At 34.4% G+C, this 27,411-nt stretch overlaps 1 protein-coding gene and 1 pseudogene across 2 annotated transcripts in view; both read left to right on the plus strand.

The window, feature by feature from the left end:
* Positions 1-27,411, plus strand: part of Dach1 (dachshund family transcription factor 1) — a 390,369-nt gene that overhangs the window by 2,757 nt on the left and 360,201 nt on the right. The gene's annotated exons all lie outside the window — the stretch shown is intronic.
* On the plus strand, positions 15,457-15,594 carry LOC114698483 (annotated as a pseudogene).

The following is a 27,411-nucleotide window of genomic DNA, read 5'->3' on the forward strand; positions in this document are numbered from 1 at the left end:
CAGCCTGCTGTTTGCAGAGTAAGAAGTTCAGAGGTTCTGGGAGGAAGAGAGTAGGGAAAGTTAGAGATCTGAAGGAGACGCTTGTGAACTGGGCGAAGAGATTCATAAACAACTTCGGTACCTTTAAAACAAGCTTAAATAGTGAGAGAAGGAAAGCATGGGCTCTTAGCCGAGCTGCGGAAACTGGAGCCGGGAGGGTGAGAACGCAATAGTTGCAACCCGAAGGAAAAAGGGGCCAAAAGGCACCAGCTATTTCTTCTTAGAGACTTGTCCTCTGTGGGCCTAGGAAGAAACGGAAAAAGATTGGAACTCCATCCCGACTTAACTGACTTAGCTAAACATTCTTTTCCGCGTTTAGTTACCGTTCTTTCTAAGAATTAAAGATGCCTAGGTCTTGACCTGTGCTTTCAACTCGTGTGTGTGTGTGTGTGTGTGTGTGTGTGTGTGTGTGTGTGTCCTGAGGGCGCATATGCGCGCGCACACATGCTCCTGATGGATTTGGTATATGGCCAGATGGCAGTGGGCATGGGTGGGCACGCTGATCACTAAACGCCATTTAGTCAGATAACTGTCATTCTTTCTTGTCCAGAAGACAAAATATTTGTCCAAAACCCGATGTAAAATATATCATCAGTAAGGCAAAATATTGTTCTTGAGTTATGAACAATGCAAGGTAAAATTAAAAGTCAGTTCAGATACTTCTATTGCCACATTGACTCCGTGACAAATTGAGATGCTGTTTTTCTCTTTCTTGATGAGGTGTCTGCATTTCTCACAACCATCATTGTGTGTTTCTGATGCTGGAACCTTTTACATATGTACACACACACACACAGAGACACACACACACAGAGTGAGAATTCCTTGCAATGGCTATGTGATGTTATGATTCTAAGACTTTAAATCGAAGTTTTCATCATATAATTGGAGGATAGTCTTAAAGTTACCATTTTTTTAAGTTGTCTTTTTTCTTTCTTTCCTCCTCCTACTCTTCTTGGTCCTCCTCCTCCTCCTCATTCTCTTCTTTTTCCTTCCATTTTTTTCCTTCCCAGAGGCTACCAACAGTTCTAGAGTCTTACGTTGCAAGACCAAATATAAGTCAAACCCAGTAAAATTGTCCCTTTAAAAATAACTGTTCTGTACCCTGTTTCTATTTCACTTGGCCTTAATAGTTTGTAACTAAATGTATTGTTTTAAAGTCCTGCTTCAAGTTATTCTTAAGAAGTGCGGATTGACTTCTAAATTTTGATTTTATGTCAGCTAAATTTCAATACATGGAAATTCTGCAAGTTCACCTGAGAAGGTTTGAATAGATACCTGCAGAGGTTCTCCTAACTGCCACAGGCCAAGGAATGGAAACATGTATTTGAACTTTCTCTCACCAAATATGCAATTTGCACAGAGCACATTACTATTTTAATGGTAATTACTAGGATTACCCTTTCATTTCTTTATTTGGAAAGCAATAGCCTGAATGCTTTGCATTTCGAACTTAAAAAAAAAAAACACTAAATTTGTTTTTTCATTTAAATCCAGTTTTTTGGCTTTGGTATTAAGATTTTGTTTTTGTGAATATAAATTAGAGTGACTTTTTCACTCAGTATCTTTCTGTCCTAGGTACTTAACAGACCAAGGGGAAAATTTGCAGTGTATTATTGAAGATGTAGATGTAATAAAATTACCCATATATATTAACTATATAAATACATTCTCTCTTCTCTCTCTCTCTCTCTCTCTCTCTCTCTCTCTCTCTCTCTCTCTCTCTCTTTCTGATATCAAATCTTAGTACTCTCAGCAGTGTGTAGGTTGTATATCTAATGAGAACTCTTAGCAATATTTAAATTTCAGGGAATTTTAGGAACCAAAGTGATGCTAAAGGAGAAAGAAATGTTAATAAACTCCTTGAGAGTTACTCAGGAACAGAAGCAAATCTTAAAGTCGATTTAATTTGCTTGGGGCTATTGAATTAGTATGCTCTCTATGAAAATCAGAGTAAATGTTGAGGCCATCTGTCATTACCACTAGGAGATGAAAAAGGCACTATCACCTTCTCGACAGTAAAGCTAAAAAGTATAGTCTCAAGACATGAAAGAAAATGTAAGGAAATGCGTTTGAAAGTTGTTAAAAGGCAACATCTGACCTTGGTCTGTTTCCTCCAATTATTATTTTAAAACTAAACATTAGTTGTCTGAACTTGGCTGTTGCAACAGAGGTCAGTTAATTAACTGCTAACCATTAAATAACAACAACAAAAAAAGTAATTATGTACATGGTCAAGTCTGTTTGTGTCAGTCAATTGCTTGTTTGTAGATTTGGGTTAAGGTTTGATTTTTCTGTGAATTCATGTAATAAAAAGTGGCTCTTGCATCATGTTATCTGAAATGCTTACTTTCTTCCTATTGCCAGAAGATGATTTTTGTCTCTGTATCTTTTAAGGCAGACTAGGACTCGGCGTCTATATGGCTTGAGATTTGTGGAGTATTTTTTTTTAACTTAAGTAGACTACTTTATATCCAACCTTTTACATGTATACACATATTCACAAGAGTATTCTTTTATCTTTAAAGTAGATACTGTCTGTGAACATAAATTGGAAGATGTCTCAAGGCTTACATGTTTCAGGGTCATATCTGAATATAATTTTAGTGTAAGAAGTACATTTTCCCTTAATTCTTTGCTTTATTTTTCTTGTCAGGGGTTTTAATAAAGATAGAAAGCTGGGGCAGTATTTATTTAACATTTTCCTCATTGCCTGCTTTGCATTCATGTGGGACTTTTAATACAAATCCAGATTCACTCACTTCTGACAGACAATCATGACGCTTGGCACAGAGAAAGTCAAGAATTATTTCATACGAAGAAACTATGCTTTTGAAGTTTTTGTGTTATGGTAGATTAATGGTTCCTATAAAACCAAGTGTCTCATTTTATAACATTTCAAAAAGAAAGCGACATGATTAGATGACCAAGCCATAAAATACGAAAGTTAGTTTGGTTTTATAACTTATTTCTGGTTTACAAATGTTAGAAAATGATAGTATGATAACTAATATATGAATTAGATATGAGGATATCACCCTAGGATTGATTGATATTGATCAGCTTGTAGTATAGACTATAAGTTTTTGAGTTATGTAGTTAGTATTTATTTAGTCTGCTTCCTTCCTTGAAATTAGTCTGGAATATAATTAATATTGTCAAAAATACACATGGTTATAAATTGTTTTCCTTTTAGAAAAACATACTTTTAGTCAATGGTATGATACAATAAATTTGATTTTCACAAGTAGTATTTTATTTTTAAAGCTTCAAATATTATCTAAAATGAATAAGATAGCCCCCATGTCCAGTTTTCTTACACAATAAATTCGATACAGATCTTTAAAATAACCTCTTTGTTAGTCAATGCTTGTTGTTGTCTTGTTTTGTTTAATCTACTGAATTTCATGGGGTTGCGTGTAAATTACTGAGACAATATTAGACACCTTCTTTTTGCCTCACTTACCTCCTCCAGTCCCCTGGGATGTGACACCCAGTATTGATTAAAGTCTTGGCAGGATTTAAACATAAATCACTCCTTTCGCTGGCGATTTACTATGTGTGATTCGCCAACATACAAAAACATAATATGCTTTATTGTTTCTCATTTGATGTTTTGTTTTTGGAATGTCAGTAGCATTTGCAAATTAGCTTAATGTGCAAGCAAGTAGTTGTCATTTTTAAGAACACTGTGATTCGACTGTCAATCAGTATTGTATTTCCTCCTCAAGTTATTTTGTCCAGTTGTTTCCTACAATTGTCTTTGCCAATCAGGTAAAATGGTTATTTTAATGGCATTATTTTAGCAATACAAAATGCAGCTATTGCAAAATGCAGTAGGAAGTGGAACTCTCACAGGTTGTGAGTTCTCTCCCTTTGAATCTTTGCATGAAGAAAACAGTTTGAAATCTGCCTTCTAAGTAGGTACAGGTGAGTTCACTGCTTTCAATTAATTATTTTGATTGCAAGTATGTTTTAGTTTGCTACAGTTCAACTTGGTCTAAATTTTATTTTTCAAGCTATCATTTTTCAGGCTGTCAACACAAAAATGTCCCATCAAATCATATGCTTTGGAAATAGTAAGGAACATGAAGTTGCTGAGAACTATCTGAGTGTTTAAAATGTAGTTCACTTGAGGTTTCATCATTTTATATTTAAACTGTTATAAAACCTATAATGAGGTTATCATTGGCTAGCATGTACCAGTTTCTGTTCTGAGGTGGTGGATTCTGATTGGTCAGTGTGAGATATTTGTGTACAAAAATAAATACTTATATTAATGCCCAACTTAAATATTCTAGATAAGAATGCATTCATATTTTCAGGCTTTGAGATGACATCCAAATGCTTCTTTACCATAGTTTGTTGTGTTCATTGTTGTTCAAGGCAGAAATGTTCAATTCAAAACCAATTAATTGAGCTTAGGGGAGAGTAGTATTGAAGACGGTTACTAAACTGATATATTTACCTCAGGCCTAGCAGAGGCTCTCTGCAAACCCAAATCCACAAGATATTTAATGTATTTATTTTCCTTATAAATTTTCAAGAAGTATTTTATTCAGAAGTGTTTTTATGACATAATAGTTATGTTTTATAAACTGTCTCTTATTGGTTAATATTTGCTTTTTTAATATGTGTTGCATACACGAACGACTTTGTTAGAAGAGTGTATCAGTTAACAAAGTAATGTTTTGGAAACCAGGAATATCTAGGATAAGATATTCACTGTTTGTTGTAATAAACTATTATTAGATTAACTGGCTTAAAACACACACACACACACACACACACACACACACACACACACACACACACACACTTATTTATTCCAAAGTGTTCTGGTGGTCTGTTAACTGTTTGTTCATTGTTGCTTAGCTGTCGGCAGTGAATGATTGAATTTGTGGATAACTGTCTACTTACAAATACACGTCCAATCCTATGAGAAATGATCCAAGTTAGCACATCTTCCAAGTCAAGGACTTCAAGCCAAGTGCTTTGAAATTGTCTGTGTACACTCCAGTGGATTTTTACATAAGAAACAACATTCTCAATTTCCCAGTTAAGAAATTCATCTTTAGATTCTTCTAGATTGGAAATCAGACTTGTCAGTAGATGGTTGGTTAAAATTGCAACCTTGTCATCTAATCACAAATGACTTAGAGTTGGTCCAATATTTCAATCTGGGATTCTTTTTTTTTTTTTTTTAAACACATGAGATTTGATTGCAAGTTGTAAAAGTCAACTTTTAAACTGGAAAACTCAGTGTCATTTAATTGGTCTTAATTTTTTTTTTTTTTTGTAAAATGATTGTAATGAAGTATCCCCAACTTTGCAGCAGAGCAGAACAGTGAATAGCTAGTTACTCTACAAAACAAGTTTAGAGAGCAATGAAGAGCACTCACTAGAGAGAGAGAGAATAGGAATCTAAATGCAGAATTCAGAACTGTTGTTTTCTAGGCGAATACAATACCCGTAAAGCACCCACATTTCTAGAAAGCTGTTAACTTGATCTATGCCAGGCACAGAAAGACAAATACTACATTAGTTAACTTATATATGGAATCTTAAACATTGACCTTATAACAGCAGGTTAGATTGGTGCTTACCTGGGTGTGAAAGTGATATTGGTCAAGCTATACATAGTTTTACCTAGATAAGAGGAATAAGTTCAGGAGGAGGTGTCTTTTTTTCCTGTGTGTGCGTCTGTGTGTGTGTGTGTGTGTGTGTGTGTGTGTGTGTGTGTGTGTGCAGCATGGTTTTTATATGTAAACCATCTACATTCTAGTAGAGAAATTTGAAAAGAGTGTATTTGTTTTACAAAGTTTGATTCATATTAAAACATGTTTAATAGTTCACTGAGTGAACATTGAAAGAGGCGATGCCATACAGGTTAAATTTTATGAGTCACATTGGATAATGGAATCTTTCCTCAGTAGAAAAAAACAAAGTAAATACAAAGTAGAAACAATTCACAATGTTAAATTGTCTTTGGCTTTATATAGTATCAAATGCTTCTAAATAGTTAGGTTCTTTTTTTTTTTCCCAGCACAATAGGAAAAAATAGTCTCACTGTTTTAGTAAGGATTATCAAATTATATATCAGGAAATTTGACCAGTTGAAAGGCAAGTACATAATGGAAAGAGAAACTTCTGGGGTAAATACTTCTTAATTTAAGTTAAGGCATACTGACCATATCTTAACAAAAGCAATGTTAATGTTAATCAAGACGTATTTTATTCACCTGGCATGTGAAATATTTTCTTAAAATCATAAATAATATTCTGAACTTTTATTAACAACAATTAAGAGAATTGCTAATAATAGTATTATTATTTTAAAGACATTCCATTGATGTGCCAATCAAGTAAATGACTTGAAGTTGAAACTTTGGAGTTCATTACAGCTATGATAAAATCTACTGATACTTTCAACTCTATTCTTATTTCACAATTAAATATTTAAACTTTATTTAACCTTATTCTCAAAAGGGATATTTCTTGAGTCAGACACTTGTTAGATTTACAGGCCTTTGAACTTTAAGAACATGACTTAAACCACTTTTATTTTTCAGATTGCCAGCCATACATTTATATTAGGATAGATAGCCTTGTGTGTGCAACAGGTGTACCACTTTTACCAATAGTTTAGAGATATCTGCATGGATATATTTACTTATGTGAATTTTATTCCATTTGATGTCAATGTCTTAATGATGTAAATAATTATAATATAGTTAGACAAAAAAACTTTACATATATATACATATGCACATTTGCAACTGTTGGACGTAGGCCAGAGAACAAATGACCTACTCTAGAATTATCCTTAATTTTCTTGTTTGTAATTCATCAAAGCATAAAACTACATTTTCAAAACATATTTTACTTTACACTTACATTTGCCAAGAAAACGGAACTGCATTTTAGAATAAGGAAGTAGTAATTTGCACTTAAATGTTTTAAATGTAATTAAAATCTGTAAGGATATATCTCTGTTATGACAATAACTAAAACTTAATACATTTTCCTAAGTATTTTTATGATGAATAAAATGTACTTTTCATTCTCTATTTAGAGTGTACTGATGAGAATTATATGTATAAGTAGGGATTAAATTAGATGCAAAGGTCTAGGCATTTCTTAATAACACTAAATAAATGTGCTTTATGTTCTTACTTCAGGGTTTTTGTTGTATACTTCGTTCCTTTTGGAACTTTAGAGGAAGCTTACCTTTAAGAATCAGTGGATACATTATGAGAAAATAACTACATAATCTTAAGAAAAGTAGCTTCTTTAAAAGCTTTGCCATCAGTGAGCTGAGCTGAGGAGGAGGTCAGTGGGTTAATCTTCGTGTCTACATAAGGAGATGTGTATTACCACTTCTTGCACCAGACTGTAATTGTCTTTGAAAACACTTGGTCAAGATCCAGATAAGTTGAAATCAATCACTTTCTCAATCATTCCGTGGCACTTGTCAAGTCACTGCACCAGTGGTAAAAGTGCAAGTGTGCATACACTTTTTTTTTTTTTTTGGCAAAGTAGAAAGATGCTTATAAAAAGAAAACCTTGTCCACTTACAATTTTCAACTTCATCTAAGATTCTAGAATCACAAAGGATACAACCCAAACTTGCGCGTAGTAGATAAACTTTATGCCTGTTTATTTTATAGGAAGTCCATCCTTTCAGTTGGTAATTCAAATAGAAATAAATATTTGTAACTTCACATTTCACATCATCTGGTTTGCAGTATGTTAGGAGGGAAAAATGATAAGTAAATGAAGTGGCTTCAAAATATTTTATGGCTTGAGAATTCCGATATCTTTATTTTACTTTTAAGAATTTTCAGACATGTGATAAGAATAACCAAAATGATTGCATGTCTGGTTTTCTCTGCTTTTATTCTTTTTCACACCATTTACAGGACATGCAGATTTGAACTTGTAGCCAGGAACAGCGCTTCCATGCTTCAAATTGCCAAAAGACCCCCAGGGATGGAAACTTGACCTGCTTTTATGAAACCATAGAATTACATTTATACAAGTTACCCCATGGGAAAACAATGAACTGATCCCAATTCAAACCTTAATATTGGAGCCTTCTGGGTCAAATTTGATTTTTTTTTTGTAACACCTGTTTGGCTACCATATTATGGAATCTGATACACTTAGGAAATTTAAAAATATCATCCATTAGTGATTTTTAATTAATACCAAATTCCATAAAAATTTGAAGCTATTTAAGTTTACTCATGTTAAAATAGTATTGGTTACTGAAAATAAAATATATCTTTTATGTATGCTTCCTAGATTTAAGGATCTTGAACTCCAATTTATTTAACTAGAATGTGAACACATTTTTTGCATACTTAATTTCTCTCCAGTAGTGAGCTAGCCTAAGTGGAAGAAAGGTTTTAAAGGGAGTTTTCTTGCTATAACCTTTAAGAAAAAGAATTTTATATGAAAATTTTATATGCCTCATTTTCCTTACTGTCACATTCCAAATGGCTATAATTTTATTTTCTTTTGGCTTGGAATGCCCAGAGGAGTTTCCAAAGGACCTAGTTTTGTCTCCATTAGAAACAACTGAACGTCTTCACGGCTGCCATGAGAGCAAAGGCACTGTTTGTTTCTTACTTGGCTTCACTTTAGCATGTGGAATGCATTCAGCTTGGAAATCTGAAGGTAACAATCGGTTCATAGCAAAAACACAAACTAGATTTCCTAGAGTATCCAAATATTTTATTACATATTCAAGTGTGTGGTTGATATAAGTGTGGAGGGTCATAATCTCTTTGCTTATGAGACTGCACGACTGAAGGGCTACATAGAGGTGAAAGGATGCTTACTTTTCAGGTAGTTTGACTCACTATTCATTAAAGTCTGTACACTAAAACGCTGTTTATAAAGGATATACCAACACACAAGTGCTGGCACGGATAGAATGTTTCAGCAATTTCATCATCAAACTTTGGAGTTGAAGTGAGCATATTGCTTTTCCAATTTAAAAACAAAAAGGAATCTGAAACATCATTTGCTTCTTTTACACTTACTATCTATAAATGCTCTTAGTTGAGGTTATTTTTCCATAATGAACCACTTTTGAGTAAAGGGATGGAGACATAGAAATATCTAACATATAATGTGCCATTATCTTCATTAGTATAAATCATATTCATCAGGGGAACATTATTTGTAGTGATAAACACACATTATTTACTTATTTTAGGCTTGTTATGTGACATGTCCTTCCATAGGAAGCTAACAGCTTTTCAGCCTTGTCTTGACGCTTACCATTTGAATGGAGCTGAAACCCTACATCAGTGATGGGGTCATTTCCTGAAATCACCTTAATGCCATACTTATAGAATGCCAACATCTGGTGCTGGGTTTGACTTAGTTTAAAAGTTTTCATTGACTCATTGCATGATTTCAACTATGATGGAAAGAGAGGATAAGGCAGATACTAAGTTTGCTGGTATTGAGAATAATACATTGCGGGGGGGGGGGGGGGAACCTATTCTGACTTTGAAGTGCCAGTGGTGGGAAGTTTCTAGGACTTTTTTTTTTTGTCTTCCCATGGCACTCATGAAACTCTATTTCAAATAATGATCGAAGGTACTCTTTCCATGTTATTTAAAAACAATCAAAAAAAAAAAAAACTTTGAAAAACTCACTGTAAAAGTATACAAAAAAAGAAGAGGGAAAACTTATTTTTTCGACAATTCTCTAAAAGTAGAGTAATTCTTATAATGTCCAGGCTTCTACATGCTATTTAGAATATATCTCCTCAGACAACAAAATAAATTCTCTCTCTCAATATCCTTATTATCTGAACTATCCTTTTAATGATCTTTTTTCTTTTTAGCAAAAACTTAAAATTGTAAAGGAATTAGGAAAATTTTACCATGAAATCTCTCTATAAGCATTTAGCCAATTCAAAACAATCTCTGGGTTTTAAATTGTTGATGTTTTGATTAGATTTTTCTCAAATCCAAAATGTGAAAAGAGAATTTTTATTAACATATTTTATTCCAACTTTGGGAAATAAAATTAGGATAATACATTTGATCTGGAGTAAACTTTCTTGCCTTTTTATTTTGGGGAGTGGGCTAAATAAGGGCCCATGACAGGAATGCTGTTTGTTTTTCACAAAAGTTGTTTGTGATTTCAGGTACCCCTGGGAAATCTCTTGATCAGATTCACATCTGTTCCTGTCAAAGTGGGTGCTAAGATACCGGTCACCCAGCAACCATGTCCAAGAGGGAATTGGGCCGATAATAACTTCAAAAAGGAATGACAGATGCTAGATTAGGATGAAAGACAAAACGCATGAAAAATGAGCTTGTTAGAATCAAAAATTTGTTCAAGCACCTTTATGCAAATTAAATGAATATTGAATATTTGCATGCAGTAATTTCTACTTTTTTACTTGATTATAAAGGAAAGAATAGTGCATTTAAACTCACAAATGCCACTTCTTTCTTTGTCACTAATTAACATACAAAGCAGAATCTCTTTTTAAAAATCAGATTAGCCACCTGGGTTCTTCTGTCCCTACAAAGAATGTGACGACGCTCTCCTTATGACAGCAGTACTTTCAAAATGACTTATTTCATCTGTTTTTTTCCCTGATAAACACTCTCCTGTGAGTTACAATTATTTTAGAAGAATATAAATCCATTTCTTGAGAAAGCATTTCAGAAGTAACCTTATCCTGTTGTCCTTGAAATTGCTTAATGTACATTAATAAAAGATCACTCGAGATGAGTTCACACCAGAAGCCCAGGCTTCTCATTGACTGGTTAAATAACAATGCCTTTAAGTAAAGGAGAGAGGAATGCTGGACAGGAAAGGGAGCAGATCCTTCACAATTTAAGATGCTCTTTGATACATTACAGTTTTCCTATTGAACTGTTCACATACTAATCAGAATTTAGAAGGGCCTGATAGAACAGAGTGATTGAGAGAGGCTTCGGAGTCTTGCTTTAGTGATGTCTAATGTGGTCACGTAGAGAAATTGATTTTCTTCAGAAATTAATTAATTTTTCATATCGCCTTAAGCTGCAGTTAAAAAGAGTGCATACTTGTCTGTTTTTTCCAGAAATATTGCCTAATCATATTAATACCATTGCCCCAAGGATGAAAAGATAATTGTACAAATGCATTTGGAAATATGTATCACTGAGTATTTATGATTAAATTATGCAAATGACCCAGCTCTCATCCTTTCCAGACCCAGATTGTCTAATTAGGATTGATATGCTGAATAGATGTTCCAGAATTTGAATACAAGCATGTCCAAGGAGCAGAAAATTGGAAATGACAAGGCTGAAATCCAAAGAAAAGTGTCTTTCGTTTCTGTACTTTGTTAATGTGCTGTTAGCAGTTGAGGGCTTTTTCCTCCCTTTGGCTATTTTGATGTCCCCGTGTACATATTAGAAACAACGAGGGAAAGGGGATTGAGCTTTAGCCATTGGTATTTGGTTTATACGTGGCTTGGCACTTGTTTCAAAATGTCTTGGTCATTCACAAGTAACATTGGTGGTAAGCTTCAATGTAAACTTACCCTTGAGAGACTTTTATCTAGTGTCCTTTGAACTGTCAAAGTTAGTTCTCCCAACTTAAGGGGTATATGAGAGAAGCATTTTCTAAGAATAAACTTTCTTGAAGCCATACTTCACTCACCAGTCCATTCATCCATCCATCCATTCACTCATTCATTCATTTATTCATCCATCCATCCACACATACATACACTTAATCTTGCAGTTGGAGAAAACTGTTTAAGAAACAGTTCTGATAAAGGATAAAACACAGCACTTTAAATGTAACAATGTTTGAATTTGAAGCCCACAGCAGGCTTTCTCCCTCACTGATTACACTCATTCATCTTAGATGGAGGGGTGGTGGTGAGGAGCTAGGAAGGACAGAACTGTCAGGACTCCAGCCTTTGTTAAACAGCGGGTAGTCAGTGCTTCTGAACTCGCTGGCTCCTGCTCCCCATCTGCAGGATGATGGATTGCAGTGTTTAATACATTTCAGCTTTTGTCTGTCATAGTGTGGACAGACAGTACTATCAGTGATTTCAATAGTGATTAGGGAACCATTTCAAAGTACTCCTATTGGCCAGACAGCTTCCAGGAATGTCTGATGAGACATACTCATTGGCACTCTCACCATGTAAATGTGACGTCTACGTGGAGACTGTACACACACCATTTAAAGCACTGTAGAACATCATAGATGATAATCCATGTTAGAATCAAATCTGTGATAACATTAAGACTATGTACACTAACTAGTCTTAAGTTTAAGATGGCAACATATTCTTTATTTAGTGACATCATGAATGACAGTGCTGTATCCCACAGACTGTGATGTCAGTTGTTGCTATGATCATCATTACAGACCTGTTTATCTCTATTGGAGGGTAGAATGCAAAGATTTTGTTAAAAGCAATAAGACACGAGCTGGCATGTGCTATGCTGGTATTTGCTGAGTTGTGGGTTCTTTATAGTTCACAGCTCCAGAGGGTGAATGCATTTCAACAACCAGAAATCCACTCTCTAATCTCTCCATATTCTGCCTGGAGTGTCTCATTCTATTTATAGAACTGGTGTAAAGAAACAAAAATAGCTAAAAGAAACTGTTCATTGAAGTCATTCATAATGTAGGAAAAGTTTTACTTTATGAATGGGGCTAAAAAAAATGACCCAAATTGGTAAATAACACATCATTTACCAATTATAATGTAATATGACCAGTAATACAAATGTTGTATATTATAGAATGACCAAAATGGTAATCCAGTTGATATTTTGAAGCAAAACTCTACACCAGAAAAATTATTTGCTTTCAATTTCTCTCTATTAGGAGAAAAAAGAAAATGTTCAAATGGTCAACAACAAGAGTATGATGAGAATAATCTTATATCCAATTATTTACATTTTATTATTTGATTCTGATTATATAAACCTTTACTTATGTCATTTTCATTAAATATTTGTGGGTTTGGACATAGGACAGCAAGGATAACCGCAGAGATAGCATAGCAAAAACACATGCTCACACTAACATGTATTGACTCAGGCACACACACATCCACTCATCCATATTTCCTCACCAAACTCTGTATTTTTGACTAACAGAACAGCTAAACTGACTTTTGACCTTTTGACATTGCCAGTTTGGTAATGGGGTCAGGTGGTACTGCATCTCCCAAGTCATGAAACTTTACATGTATTTTGCAAATTATCGTGTTCATTGTTTTATTTTAAGTTAATGAAACAATGCCTAGCTCAAAAGTTGTGCATTCATTCTACACTATTGCAAGGGAGTCATTTGCCAGGGTAAATCAAATGTAGTGAGAATGCATTGTATTTTTATATAAAAATTAATGTAACTGGGTTTATATAAATCTGGATTTTAAAATTAACCCTCTTTATAATTTACATAGCATATAGTGAGATAATGTACCCCAATGATGAGGCCATATTGTCTGAAACTGCTTTGAAGTAAGTAAATTTTTTTAACCAAAAAATCAGTTTATAATGCTCACAGCTCATGCATAGCAATGTTTTTCATCTTGAGCTTGTAGTGGCAGACTGAATGGGAAGGCCAGAATATACTGAACAATAATTCAGGCCAAACTAGAGCACTAGTTCATACCGTATTCAACTTTTACTGTGTCTTCCACCTACTGATTCTTTGGTTATGAATTTTAACATGGTTGGTAATCATTAGTAGAGGCTTTGAATTCTAGGTCCTGCTGGGGAATAGGTCATTAACAAAAAGAAAGGAGAATTTATTTTGTATAAGAGTTTTAGTCTCCTATTGGAGAAATTGCCCCATGAGGAAACTGACTCTCTTTCGGCATCTGTTGATTGCTGGTACTTCTTTATCTAGAGGTGAGACCAATTGGAATTTCCTCTATCTACATTTCCAAGTGTAAGCCCTGGATACAACTACCCATGAGTGATGCTAAACAGACTCAGTAGGTTGTGTGTGCACACATGTGGGGTGTGAGCCTTGTTATTTGTATTGTAAGTCTTGTGTTTAGTTAAACCCCATAATTGCAAAATAATACTAATAATTTGTCTTGCTGTAGTTAAAATAAAAAAAAAACACATTTGTGCTAGAAACTGAATGTGTTTCTCAAGAAGCTAAATAAATATGTTTGCTGTCTGAAAGGATTGCCCAGGAAAGAATGATAGAACCCACTTTTAACTCCTGCATCCATCTTTTGCCCCTGTATGTCTCACCCACCCCTGCTTCTGCATGGCAGCTCTGTCTGGATACCTAGCGATGACTCTTTGGTAGATCCGTAAATTGGGAGAAATTCAAGTTGGGCCAGCAGGTTCAAGTTCTTATTTCTCAGTAGCTTCCTCTAATGATCCCACGTCTAATGAGGTGAATTACTACTGCTTGAAAAAGGAGAAAAAGGAGTTTTGGCCATCTTAGCTAATAAATCACATTGACTGCCTGGCTGATCAGATCAATTGTGCATAAATCGGTGCCTTAAAGGGTCTTAAAATAAGATTTTCCTAGGACCAATCGATCCTCTGGATTGTGTAAAGGCATGCTCTCCTGCCTGCAGCGCGCTGAACATGAGCCTGTGGTCCTGGCACCGACTCCTGCTGTCACTGCTGAAATGAATGTTGTCAGGCCACAGGGGAGTGGCTTCGCAGTGTGATTGTCATTGCCATACGAAATATTTCTGTCCTCTTTGGTTCACTCTTGTTAGTTAGGTTATCTAGAACATTGAATTTTTTTTTTTTTTTTTTTTTTTGTGGTAGGCGTAGAGTTTGAACCTAGGATTCCATGCACTCTAGCAAAGTACTCTATTACTGAGGAACTTTGCAGCCTTCTATTTGTTTTACTTTGTCGTCTCACTTGATTGCTACAGCTGGACTTGATCTCATTCTGTATCTCAGACAGGCCTTCAGTTTTTGACACTTCTGGTTCAGCTTCCTTAGTACTTGGAATTACAACATACCTGTGACACCAGGCTTTGTCTATTGTGAATGCTTATGTTTATGAAAGCAGTGTTTGAAAACCTTAGCGACAAGAATCATATTTAGGAATTGTTTTTAACAAGAGTGTTATACTGCTATGAATATTTTAAAGGGAGCATTGCCATTAATACCCCTCAAAGTATTTCATTATCACAGTAGCTTTGTCTATGCGATTTCCATATCTGAAGGCACCTTGGAGTCTCAAGACGGAATCAGGACATTTGATTTCACATTTTGCTTATATCCTCTAATGTTTAAGATGTTAGTCTGGAAGACCCCAAGCCCCAGACTCAAACTTTTGGTAGGGACAATGCCATTGGTTTTCTACTTACTTGCAATGAGGGTTGTGAGGAGATGATGTGATGATAGCCTGCTTGGAAGCACTTTAGAAATCACAGTTGTCATCACTTCTCGGCCTTTTGGCTAAGATCAAGTGTAGAAATCACAGTTGTCAAACTTTATCTTAGATTCCCAACTAAAATGATAAAATTCCTTTTACCAGTTCAAAGCATAAACACAAATTTGTTCTGGTCCTTCCTCTCACACTGTGCATTTATTTCTAAGGAAATTCCAAATAAATCATAGAAAAGTTTTATGATTTTGAATTTTATAAGTTTATATTATTTATTAAAATGTTACTAGTATTAATAATCAGAGATATATTTTTAATGATAGGTTAGAAAGTTTAACACTTTGAGGCATAGACAAAAGAATGTCTAGGAGGGGATTAGCTGCCATACTTCCAGTGAGCTGTCATGTGACTGCTGTGTGTGCTGGGATCTTGGATTCCACTTGAAGTTGGCCAGCACATTGTATGATGGCTAACTGTCTAGTATCTTTGCAAGATAAACACACAATTTATAATTGTTTATTATTCCTTGGCCCTCAAATAATGACTTTCTCTAGTGTCTTTATAAAACAAAATAGGTTTGAGCTAGGCCTTCAAACATGTTTACCTAGGTCTGTAGTTTGCATATTTTATGGACTCGATATGGCAAAAATGTTCCCTCTTTCAAAATACTACTCTGCCTTTAAAGAGTTATCACATCTTTGTGTTTTTATTAATTAAGTAATACACACTCTTTGTTCCTTGTTATATTGTGAAACTCAGCAGGTTGTTGAAATTGGATCTGAATGATTCTCTTCTTGGCATCTATCTATAAAAGTTCTACTGTCTAAAATTTCCCCGAGGAGGAGAGGTAGAGAAAAACTAGGTGTCTATTGTTGTTGTTTTTATTGCATTTTCCTTCGTGCACACAACATTTTGAAATATTAGTCACCAGATGTTAAGTATTAACTTTAAGCTCAACAACGAATTGTATAACTTGGAAGAATTTAATTTCTAATGACTACTAGTTACTTTGTTGGGATTATTATACAGGAGTATGGTGCATCTCTTTGTGTTGAGATCCTCAGAAACTTTTAAGTACATCGTAGCTATACATTATAATGATAGTTGACTTTCCTATTGAATTTTTTTCATATTATTGAATAACATAAATACACTCTATGAGTACTTACCATATTCTACTGGTAATTTAGGTATTAAAATTAAAATTTTTTTTAAAAGATTCAAATTTCAGCTTGATCTTGATTGTAATTAATTTCTTCTATTTTACTAATTTTGAACCATAAAAACCATAAATTACCCAACAACTTTAATTGAATGACAATATAAAAAATGTATGCACATATACATTTATATGCACATATATAATTGCATGTTATTTCCTTTTTGGTTATTATTTACAAAGCACTATATTGTTCTAGATAGCTGCTTTCACTTCCCATAACAGGTATGCACAGTACATTATATCTGAATTTAAAAATAGGAGCACTGAAGACCAGAGCTGTTAATTAAGCTGCTTAGGGTTGCCCAGCACCCTGTATCTCTAGATCCTGGGGATCCAATGCCCTCTTATGGTATCTGTGTGCAACTATACTCATGTATATATACTTCCATTCACATACACATATACATACTTTAAAAATGATTGCACCATTAACTTATTGACTAATTTGTTCATTTACTTGGTTAATAGGAGAAGGTAACAGTGGAATTAGATCATTCTTATTGCATTTTCCTGACTGATGTTAGTCCGTTCTCTTGTATCTGTTTCATAATTCTATTTAGGTATTTGGGTCAGAAAAAAACACCATTACTAGTGGATTTAGAATATCTTTAGAGCTCAAAAAGCACTCATCTTGGCATAAAATTGGAGATGAAGATTATTTGTATTGTAAGTAGAGCCTGTAGACTCAGCTAGTGTGTGGGGTGGCCTCTGTCTTCTTTCATGGGCTGTTCTTCAGCTCCATCATTCTGTGTCAGTCACCATCTGGATCTGCTCTTCCAACCAAGTAATTCAGCATTTTGTTGATGACTTTTATTTCACACCACAAAAAGTACTTGATATTCAGGCATCCTTATATTTTTTTAGGAAGAAGAGGTTTGTCAAACTGTTAAAATTTTGTGGTTTGTAACCTCTTTGGTTGGACAAGTTCTTCAATGTGCTCACTCTTGGGAAGTGTGGGAAACAGTGTTCATTGCATTGGATTAATTATGCAGGAAAAATGATGTTATTGCTGGTCCCGAATCTCTCTATATAAGGTAAGGAGTTAATTGTCATTTTTAATTTAATATTTAGTGTCCTATCAAAGCATTGAGTAATAAGAGATAATCCATGTGTGGTGCTCTCCATAAATTAAGTGAAAAGGTTATAATTTTTTCACCAATCAAGAGAAAGTGATTCAGGTACAATGTTTTCATATAATGTTTAACAATGAGTCATATTATTATTATGCTCTATTTGTTTTCATTTTTGACGTTCTATGTGTAGCCCAGGTTGGTCTCAAACCTATGGTTCTATTGTATATTTTGAGGGTGGTTTTGGGAATTACAGGAACTAATACCTAGAAAGTGTGCTTTGATACTCTGCAATTTTAACCAACCACAGCCAGTTTATCATTGCATTCACTGGTGTGCACTGGTTGCTTGCCTTTTCCATTGCAAGCCCCAGCCCTGTCTTCTGCCCTGATTGTCCAGGGCTCTGTTCACTATTTATTTATAGTCTTATTTCACTTTAATCTAGCAATCCTAGGTGTCATGAAGTCAATCTGTGGAGTCCTCGGGAGGGTGTGCCCTAAAATGATAATTTTAAGCCTATCAGGATAACTTAGTTTTAAATTACATTAGCACATCCTCAAGGGAGTCTCAAATTTTTACTTCTTGGTAACTGTTCATTGCTGAAGATTCGGGTGAGGGAGCTTCTATGGAAGGCTGTGAGAAAGGAAACTGTTTGCATTTCCTCTGGAGGCTTTAGTCTTAATGGACTGTCTCTCCTCTTCTTCTGTGAAATTTGATTCTTTACATTTATGACTTCCCTAGAACAAATATCACGATGCTTTGTAAGTTGTATGCTTATTTAAATGTACATAAGGAATAATTCCACCTCTTTTAAGCAATAGGCAGACCTGCATATAACTTTACTATAAACACATCTTTCCAAGTGATCTTGATGAACAGATAAAGCTCTCTCATTTGACTCAATATGAGGGCAACAAAGTGCTTCCACTGGGTCGTGGGGTATACTTGTATGTGTCCAATGAGCAGGAAAAGTTTCTTGAAGTACTGGAAACTTTGCTGCAGTAGGACAGATTTGTAGCTTGAAAAATGATTATTTTGAATAATTAAATAGATCCCTAGAAATATCAGAGACCTAAAGTAATCTCAACAGCAAAAGGAGGGGAGGAAAAAAAATCCATAATATACTTATTCTAATGCTTAAAGAAATTAAAGCATTTATTTTACAGAAAATTCGAAAAATTATTGAAAATTAAAATTCCCTTTAATCAAACTCCATCTAACCTGAACAGTGACTTGATGGCCACTAAACGGGTCTTTGGATTTGAAATGATTTCCAGCTTTTGGTCAACTTTGCTGGTATCATTGTAGTGAGAAATAGTTTAGCATCTTAAGATTTAACATTGAGCTGGGCGGTGGTGGCGCACGCCTTTAATCCCAGCACTCGGGAGGCAGAGCCAGGCGGACCTCTGTGAGTTCGAGGCCAGCCTGGGCTAAGTGAGTACCAGGAAAAGGCACAAAGCTACACAGAGATACCCTGTCTTGAAAAAAAAACCAAAAAAAAAAAAAAAAAAAAAAGATTTAACATTGAGTATTAGACATTGGGTTTTGCCTTTTCTTCCTTCTGCAGGTACTACATTACCCTCCCCTCAGCTGTGGCTTTTGTGAGAGAATCTAACTATGTTGCCCAGGCTGGCCTCACCGTCCGAAACTTGTGATACTCCTGTGTTATACTCTTAAGTCCTGGGTCATAGGTGTGAACCTCCACACCTTGATTTTATTTCTAAGTTTACTCATGACTATATCTTAATTTCTATACTCTTCACTGTATCAGCATCATTTCCAACAATTTTTTTTTCCTGTGGGTTTTCTCATAATTTGCTTGTAGCATTGTTTTTTGTACATATTTGTTTATTATCTCCAATGTCACAAGCAGCTGTGCTTATTTAAGTGAGACAAAGACAGTCCCATAAAGAGCACACTCAAGGCTGGCAGCTGTAACTAAATTTAATTTTCACCTACATTTCACAGTTTATTCATGGTGCGAAGTGCTTCTGTTCAAGCATCATTCCAGTGGACTAAGAAAAAATGGGCATAACCAGTCTTTCACAAAGAGCTTAAGCTTTGGAGTTTTGTGGGAGAAACAAATTAAACCACAAATTGGTTCTTCATTTTCAAACACTGTACTTATTTGTTACAGTTCTATTTTATGTTGCTGCACAGCATGTCTGAAGATTAGATTATTATATAAATACTGGGTTGTCTGAGAGCCTGGGAGAATATAGTACACTAGGTAAAAAGCAGGCTTAGAAGAATAGATGTTGAACAATATTTGTTAATCTGTTCTGCTTAATTTGCTTAGTAAGTTTTATTACAACTTCAAGTACGAGCATGACTCTGTCTTAAACAAAATATATTACTAATCAACCACTCATTGAATATCTTATGATTTCTTGACATCCACAAAGAATGTTGAATTTCATAAGATATAACTTCCAGGAAAAGAAAGCCTTCTTTATTTTCTACGGTAGCTTCTTAAAAATACATATACACATGCCTGTGTGTGTGTGTGTATGTGTGTGTGTGTGTGTGTGTGTGTGTGTGTGTGTGTGTGTGTGTGTGTGTGTGAGAGGGGGGGGGGAGAGGGAGAGGGAGAGGGAGAGAGAGAGGTGGGGAGAGAGAGAGACAGAGAGAGAGAGACAGAGAAACAGAGACAGAGACAGAGAGAAAATAACCATGTGGGCTTAGGAACCTTGATGCTCTGTGAATAAAGATCTAGGCTAAGATCATTGCATGTGTGTTCTTCCTCAACTTCACACATACCCTTTATCTTTTGGGAGACAGAAGTGATCAGTTTCTCCTCTAGTTCCCTAAATCATGTTTCCATTGGAAATACAATTTTAAAGACTTACAGATGAAAAAATTGAATTAAAATATTTCTGCTCAGATATTGTATGGCCATTAGAAGTTATAAGGTTCCTTTATATTATTTACTATCTTGCACTATACACATTTTACCTATTTTTTCGTTCTGATTTGGTTCATTTTTCATAGTTTATTTCATTTAACTTTTGCACTATTAGACTTCTAAAACTAAAGCCAAAATAAGTCAGCAGAAATCTGCAAATGCTTGGAATGATAGAGAACACTATGAAATAAAGTTTTATTACAGGATGTAGATTAGGTTAGGTTGGTGATTAGAATATCTGCTTATCAGGTTTAGAAGACCAGGGTGGAAATGCACACTTTTGCCATTTTGGAAAGAGATCTGTTTTACAAATTAATGATTTTAAAATTATACCACAATAACTAAATCCCTGGGAATCTTCTTCTCTTAGACGGTTTTTAATTGGAGAAAAGTCATGATTGTGTTTGGGTTTTAGATAGACAACTTTGTGACTTTGTGAGAATTGAACTGAACTCATTTTATACTAGAAATTGTTATATTAATTCAGATTAAAGTGAATGACAGTTTTGTTTAAAGCAACTGTAGAAGGATTTAAAGAAGAAAACAAAAAAAGATGCTGTTAATTACAGGGGACTAGTTCAATGAGGTATTTAGGGAAAGAGAACAGGTGAGCTCTATGCTCTCATTTTAGGTGAGCATTAGGGGGTTCTGTGTGAACTGTGAAAGTCTGAACTGATAGTTATGGCCATAAAATAACGAATGGGGCTTTGGGGCTAACTTCAAAATTAGTCTATGAATCAAGAAAAAGAATTCAGCTTCAGTGCTTCTTTTATGATAGGTGTTGATGTTTTTTTTTTTTTTTTTTCTGGATTCAGATAACTATATTAAGGACTCAAGTTTTATGAAAAATATTTTTCTAATTCTCATAGGTCAAGTGTTATTTTTCTGTTATGAATTATTTAAAGTTAAATGGACGTCAAATCTGGACACTTGCATAGAGCATGTCTTTCTTTGTTGCTTAGCCATGATGGTCTTTATGAAATACCTTTATTGTGTTTGGCTCTAAGCTTATGACAATAAGTTGGGTCGAAGGATGAAAACATGATGTTCTAGAATCTGAAAAAAAAAAGGCATTGGGTAAAGCTGAAAGCTCTACTAAGAGAATTCACCTTAGTCTCTTAACTGACCTTTATTGCAAAAGTGAATGCTAACCAGGGAGGTAGACTCTAGTCCATGATCTATTAGGCCAGTACTTTGTGTCTATGATGAGGCAGTACATGAAGTCAGAACCAATCGATTCACCTCTTTACCGGGAAGCAAAGGTGAGAAAGAAAGACCTGGAGTTCCACAGTTCCTTTTCTAAGACATACCTCCAGTCTACCCTTAGATGCCAATGGTCCTGACTCACTCCTACAAACCAATGTCACTCTTGGTATATAACTTTTGACATATTCACCTTTGGAGGATGTTTAAGATCCAGAATATAAGAATAACTCTACAAGCTTTGTGCTTTGTTTTTGTTTCTGTTGCAATGTTCATGAACAATTCAGTGCGGGGTTGATAGGGCACTGCAGGTTAAGCCAGTCTGTCTTTTATAGTTAGGAACTTCTTAGGGTTCTTCTGGTGTGGACATTCTTCCTGTCATTATCTTTTCCTTAGCTTATTATGAGGGAATGAAAACAGTCTTTATTTTCACTTCTACCTAAACTGTCTGTACTTTCTACCTATCTGGGGAAGCCTGAGAAGTAGAAGTAATAATTACCCTAATTTCCAGTTGAGCTCTTACCACATTTTTACCCCTTCATTTATTCAACTTATAACTAAATAATTAGTATCATTTCAAATGTATTTAAATGCTAAGATTCTTTTGGATATCACTAAAGTTGTGAAATCTAATAGTAATGTCACAGTATACTTGGCATACACACAAGAGAACAAATATTTTTTTGCAAATTATGATTGTGTAATATAATATGATTCAATGGATAGAATGCAATAAATGAAATGAGAAGATGCATTTGTTAAATATCAATACCAAAGATTACCAGAGATTAATACATATTTATTTGAATCATAATAATTTCTCATTTCAAATTATTATTTTTATTACTATAATAATAATAATCAGATCTTGGATTGTGTATGTATATGAAATAATGAAAACTACATTTTGTCTATATAATTCATATTTTTCTTGCATCTAATATGTGACAAACATTTTTTTCTGTAGGTCTTGGATGTCCTAGTGAATACAACACACAGATCTCTCAACATTCATTAGCAATGTTTTAGCACTCATGGTTAGTGAAGGAGCAGCAATAACTACATCATTAGATTAATAAATTAGAAAATTATATAGATTTAAGAAGGTGTCATAGAAATAGAACATGTTGACAGGAGTTTATGGTCAGGATAGTGTAGGAGTTGAAATTTTAAAGACAGTGATCAGAAAGGAAACTATTTTGTTGGGAAATGGCCTTTCAGTCAGTATTTGAAGGCAATGTAGAGTTCAAAGGCATTTTAACAGTGATTGTTTCTCTTTGCATTTTCTCTGGTTTTGATTCCCAGGTTAGCAGAAGAGGGGTAGGACATGTGGAAGGAGTAGAATAGAGTATTTCATTACAGATGAACAGGGAAAGATTAACATCTTCTTTTTCAGAATTTCTACTGGATAAGAGCAAATGGCTACAGAGCAGAGTTGGGTTTTGATGTCTTGCTCCCACAGTATCTGACATCTTCAGCTTTTTTTATTTCTCTACTTGAGTATATTTTATTAAACTATATACATTAAGAACTCAGCACAGTTTTAGACTTAACAAATACTCATAAATATTAGCTATTTTTTAATGGTTTCATTTTATTAAATAGTTTATTTAATAGTTTGCTTCTAAAAACCATTGAATTTTTGAAACCCACAAAATGCTCTTTCTAAAGGGAAACTGCCAACATTCTATAATGTATTATTTTTCTACAAGCTCAAAATAATGTGTGTGATTTGGAATCCTTTAGATACAGTCATTGTTATGTAATGTTCTATTACAATGATCAGTTACCAAATCCTAAATCTAAATACCCTTGTTGAGTTGAGCATTCAGTGAACTGTCCTTATTTGTAATGTTGAAATATTTTTCAGTTTTTAAGCAAAAAATATGTTACTGTGATTCTTATTCACTGAGTTCTGTAGATATAGATTTATCCTTTACAGATAAAACTAATAGTAAAATGTATGAGGACATTTCTAGGATGTTAGTAAAAAAGTAGTTAAGTATGTTTTAATGTAAACTCCTTGTCATCTTTCCTTGTATAGCGAATCAACTTTTAAAACTCTTCATCCTTCCAGGTTGGTATGAATAAGGCAAACATAAACATTTCTGGCCAAATTAGGACACCCTTGAGAATTAATAGAAGTCTATTAGCCATTATTTTGGGACAGCAGGTGCAAACTAGGATGATGTATAAATCCTGGACTGTATAGTCATAGAATTATAGAGCATTCTTTCCCACCAATCCATATAAAAATAGTTATTAGCTTAGACATGAAAAAAAATTAAAGGTATGAGATAATTTTTACCCAAGGAAGAGTTTGAGAAAACAAAACAAACTATCTTCATTGGAGGCAGTCCAGAAGAACAAAAATCTTATTCTTGTTTTGCTTTCCATTTTAATAATAACTACAGTATTTTTTTTATGAATGACAGTGATTCTAAAATTGGTTAAAAGACTATGTTATTTTGATATTGTGAACAGCTTCTTTTCTTTAGTTAATTTCTTTGCATTCTTTTGCTTGGTTTCTTATTTTTCCATACATCCTGATAAACAAGCCTTTACTTGCTTTGGCTGGCTCTGGGTATCTTATTCATGAAGCATACTGGGTGATTTCTTCCTTAATAGATTAGTAGTTACTGTTTTCAAACAACTTCCTTCAGTCTATTTTGGTTTTATTTTGAACACATGAGCCAACATTCTCAAAGTTTTGCCAGACTTTTCATCAATACACATGGTGAACGAATAATGAATTTTGGTAGGGAGTCGGGAAGAAATGGGAAAAATGTTGGCAAGCATTTGTCTCCTTTTCGTTGTTTGCCAAACTCCTGGGCTGAGTCTCAAATCTAAATTCTTCTCAACATGCATGGATAGCCATTGAGAGACAGGCAGGCAGGAAACAGAGTAGCAGGAAGATTAAAAAGATAGCATGAAGAACACTATCACAGTATCAGAGATTTTCAATTTCTAACACATCGCCTGATGTCTACTTAGTTTCCCTAAGTGCTCTGGTCCACTAATTCCAAACATGCATTTACTATATTTCACAGTTATTAAACTAAAAAATGTTGAAACATGAAAAACCAAACAAGCTTTAGTAGACTGTAAAAAAATTCCCTGGTCATAGAAATGCTAAGGTAGATACATCTTAACAAAGTGAGAGAAAGGGTCAAATTTAGGATGGGGTGGAGGGTGGGATCCGGGAATAGAGGCAGTAAAGTGTGGAATTTCTCGGGTACTGACTTCATTCTTGGGACTACTTTGTTTTATATAGATCACGATTTTACAAACGATGTCCCAAAATAGCAGTTCAGAGATGCTCTAGGGCACAATAGCTCTAGATAGTGGAGATTAGGTAGATATTCCGGGTCTTTGAGGCTAGTTTGCTTCACGGGCTTGTTATATGAGAACCTCTGTCTTATCCATTTTGTCTCTAAACACATTTTCGATTTCTTGTGTCTGCTTCGCTCATAATCCTGTTTTTATGTCATAACAGTTGCTGTATCAGCACCCTTATCTTTCCAGTGCTCAATTTTAAACAGCCTCATTATGAAGAATATGGCACTTAAAAACATGGCACAAGTGTGTATTACTGCAGCACAAGATAAAAGAAATTATTGAGAAATGCACAGAGTGCTGAAGTAACTTTATCCTAAGGGACATTTCACTATTTTAATTGATTTTTTTTCTATCCATTTTATTAAGGGTTCTTGGAGAAAGAAAATGGTAGGTTACCTCCTAGAAATAAGGGAACACTTGACTTAATTGTGATGCTACCTATGTGTCAGTACCACCATAGTAACATTAACCACTTCTTAATCAGGTTATAATGGAAAGTAAAATGATCTAACTTTGCTAAAATCAAATTGATTTTTAAAATACCATTTGATATAGGGAGAACATACACAACTTTTTCTCATGTATAGGAGGGAGCTTTAAAAGACAAAAATATAGAGATTGTAACTTAGTGTTTTAGATCCAGTTACTATGAAGATATTTTCTTATTTCTGCTTCATAAACCCACTCTTAGACAACACACCATGGTCCTCTTACATCTTCCATCGAAGGCTCCATCTGTCTAACTCAGAAGAGTATAGTTGGTTAAATGGTCATAGATCTAAAAAGCTCAAAGGTTTGTAAAGCTCAAATTCTATAGCTCAGCTAAAGAACTAAGGGGGCTCTGCGCTGTGCTAGATTTGCTTTCAAACACTCCCACTTACATCTAAACCATAGACAATGTGAAAAAAGTTACACACATTACGTAATGTGTTCGCAATACTCAACCCTATTCCTGTCAGTGCTGTTTTCCTTAGCTCCACTTACACAGCATGTCATGAGGCACACATCAGATTCATGACATTATCCAATAAAATTCCGTTTATATTTATTTTCTTCTCAGGTATAGAAAGTAAACTTTGGGTCTTTGTTGTCTAAACATAAGTAGACAAAGTAAACCTTTAAGACTTGGATAGCACCATGTGAGTCTCTAAATAATCCAGCCCTATGTGTGAATGAAAGTGATCCATTTCCAGGGAACTACACAGCCCGTAATTCAGCAAGTCTGGGGTGCAGACATCACTCAGGCCAGCCTTCCAATATTCCTGACCCATATATTACAGATGGATCTGGTGCTCTGAGGTTCATTTACATCACTGTTATCTTTTTCTTAAAAAAATATTTTCTTTTCTTGTAGCTCTCAATATTTTTTTTCACGTAATTCTAAGAACTTTCTGAAGTGAGGATGGACAAACTTTGTGATATTTCAAAAGCCATATGGACTTTATTTACTTTTAAAGATAAATCAAAAAGAAAGAAAGAAGGAAGAAGAGAAAGAAAGAGAGAAAGGAAGGAAGAAAGAGAGAAAGGAGAAGGGTGTTAGGTTGTTTTCCTTAATGGTTTCTCACTCAACAAAAGGAGGAAAACATTTCTTGCTGTTTTAGAATCAGTAGGAGATATTTAAGCATCAACACAAAGTAGTTCCATGTTTGCTCACTGAACTTGACAAAATACAACTGAAATGCGGATAAACAAAATGATAGAACAAGTGGTTCAACTGACCATAACAGATGGACTGCTGTGTACTCTCAACATCTTTATATTTCCAAATAGCAGAAAGTGTCTTATTTTGGGAAACTGAACAGATTAAAGTCAATCATTTCAAAATTTTTCCTATTCGACTATAACATAAAAAAAAAAAAACCTTAATGTTAACTTGGTGGTCAACTTGACTTTTAAGGATCATTTTCTCTTTGTTAAAACTGAACATGCTTTACACATTTACAATTTTTTTACAAGATTATACTTTATGAGTTTTTTATTTTATGAAATTAATATTCAGACATCTTATTGTTTCTCTATTTACACTCATGAAACAGCTAAAGCTTTTCTTTTTAATGTTTGTGTGAGCCCCGGGCATTCCAACTAATACTTGCTTTAGACAATATTTAACATGTTGGAGTCAAACGATTTCATTATTGGTAAGAACAATAATCTCATTTTAAAAATGAGTTGTTGACTTATTCTTTGAGAACATAAATATTCTGTTTTATTAATAAGAGGTCCACTTCATTTATTCCTATTTAGTTGTCTTCTCTTTGTCAGGATGT

The sequence above is a fragment of the Peromyscus leucopus genome, chromosome 9 (genome assembly GCF_004664715.2).
Source record: "Peromyscus leucopus breed LL Stock chromosome 9, UCI_PerLeu_2.1, whole genome shotgun sequence".
Taxonomy (NCBI): Eukaryota; Metazoa; Chordata; class Mammalia; order Rodentia; family Cricetidae; genus Peromyscus; species Peromyscus leucopus.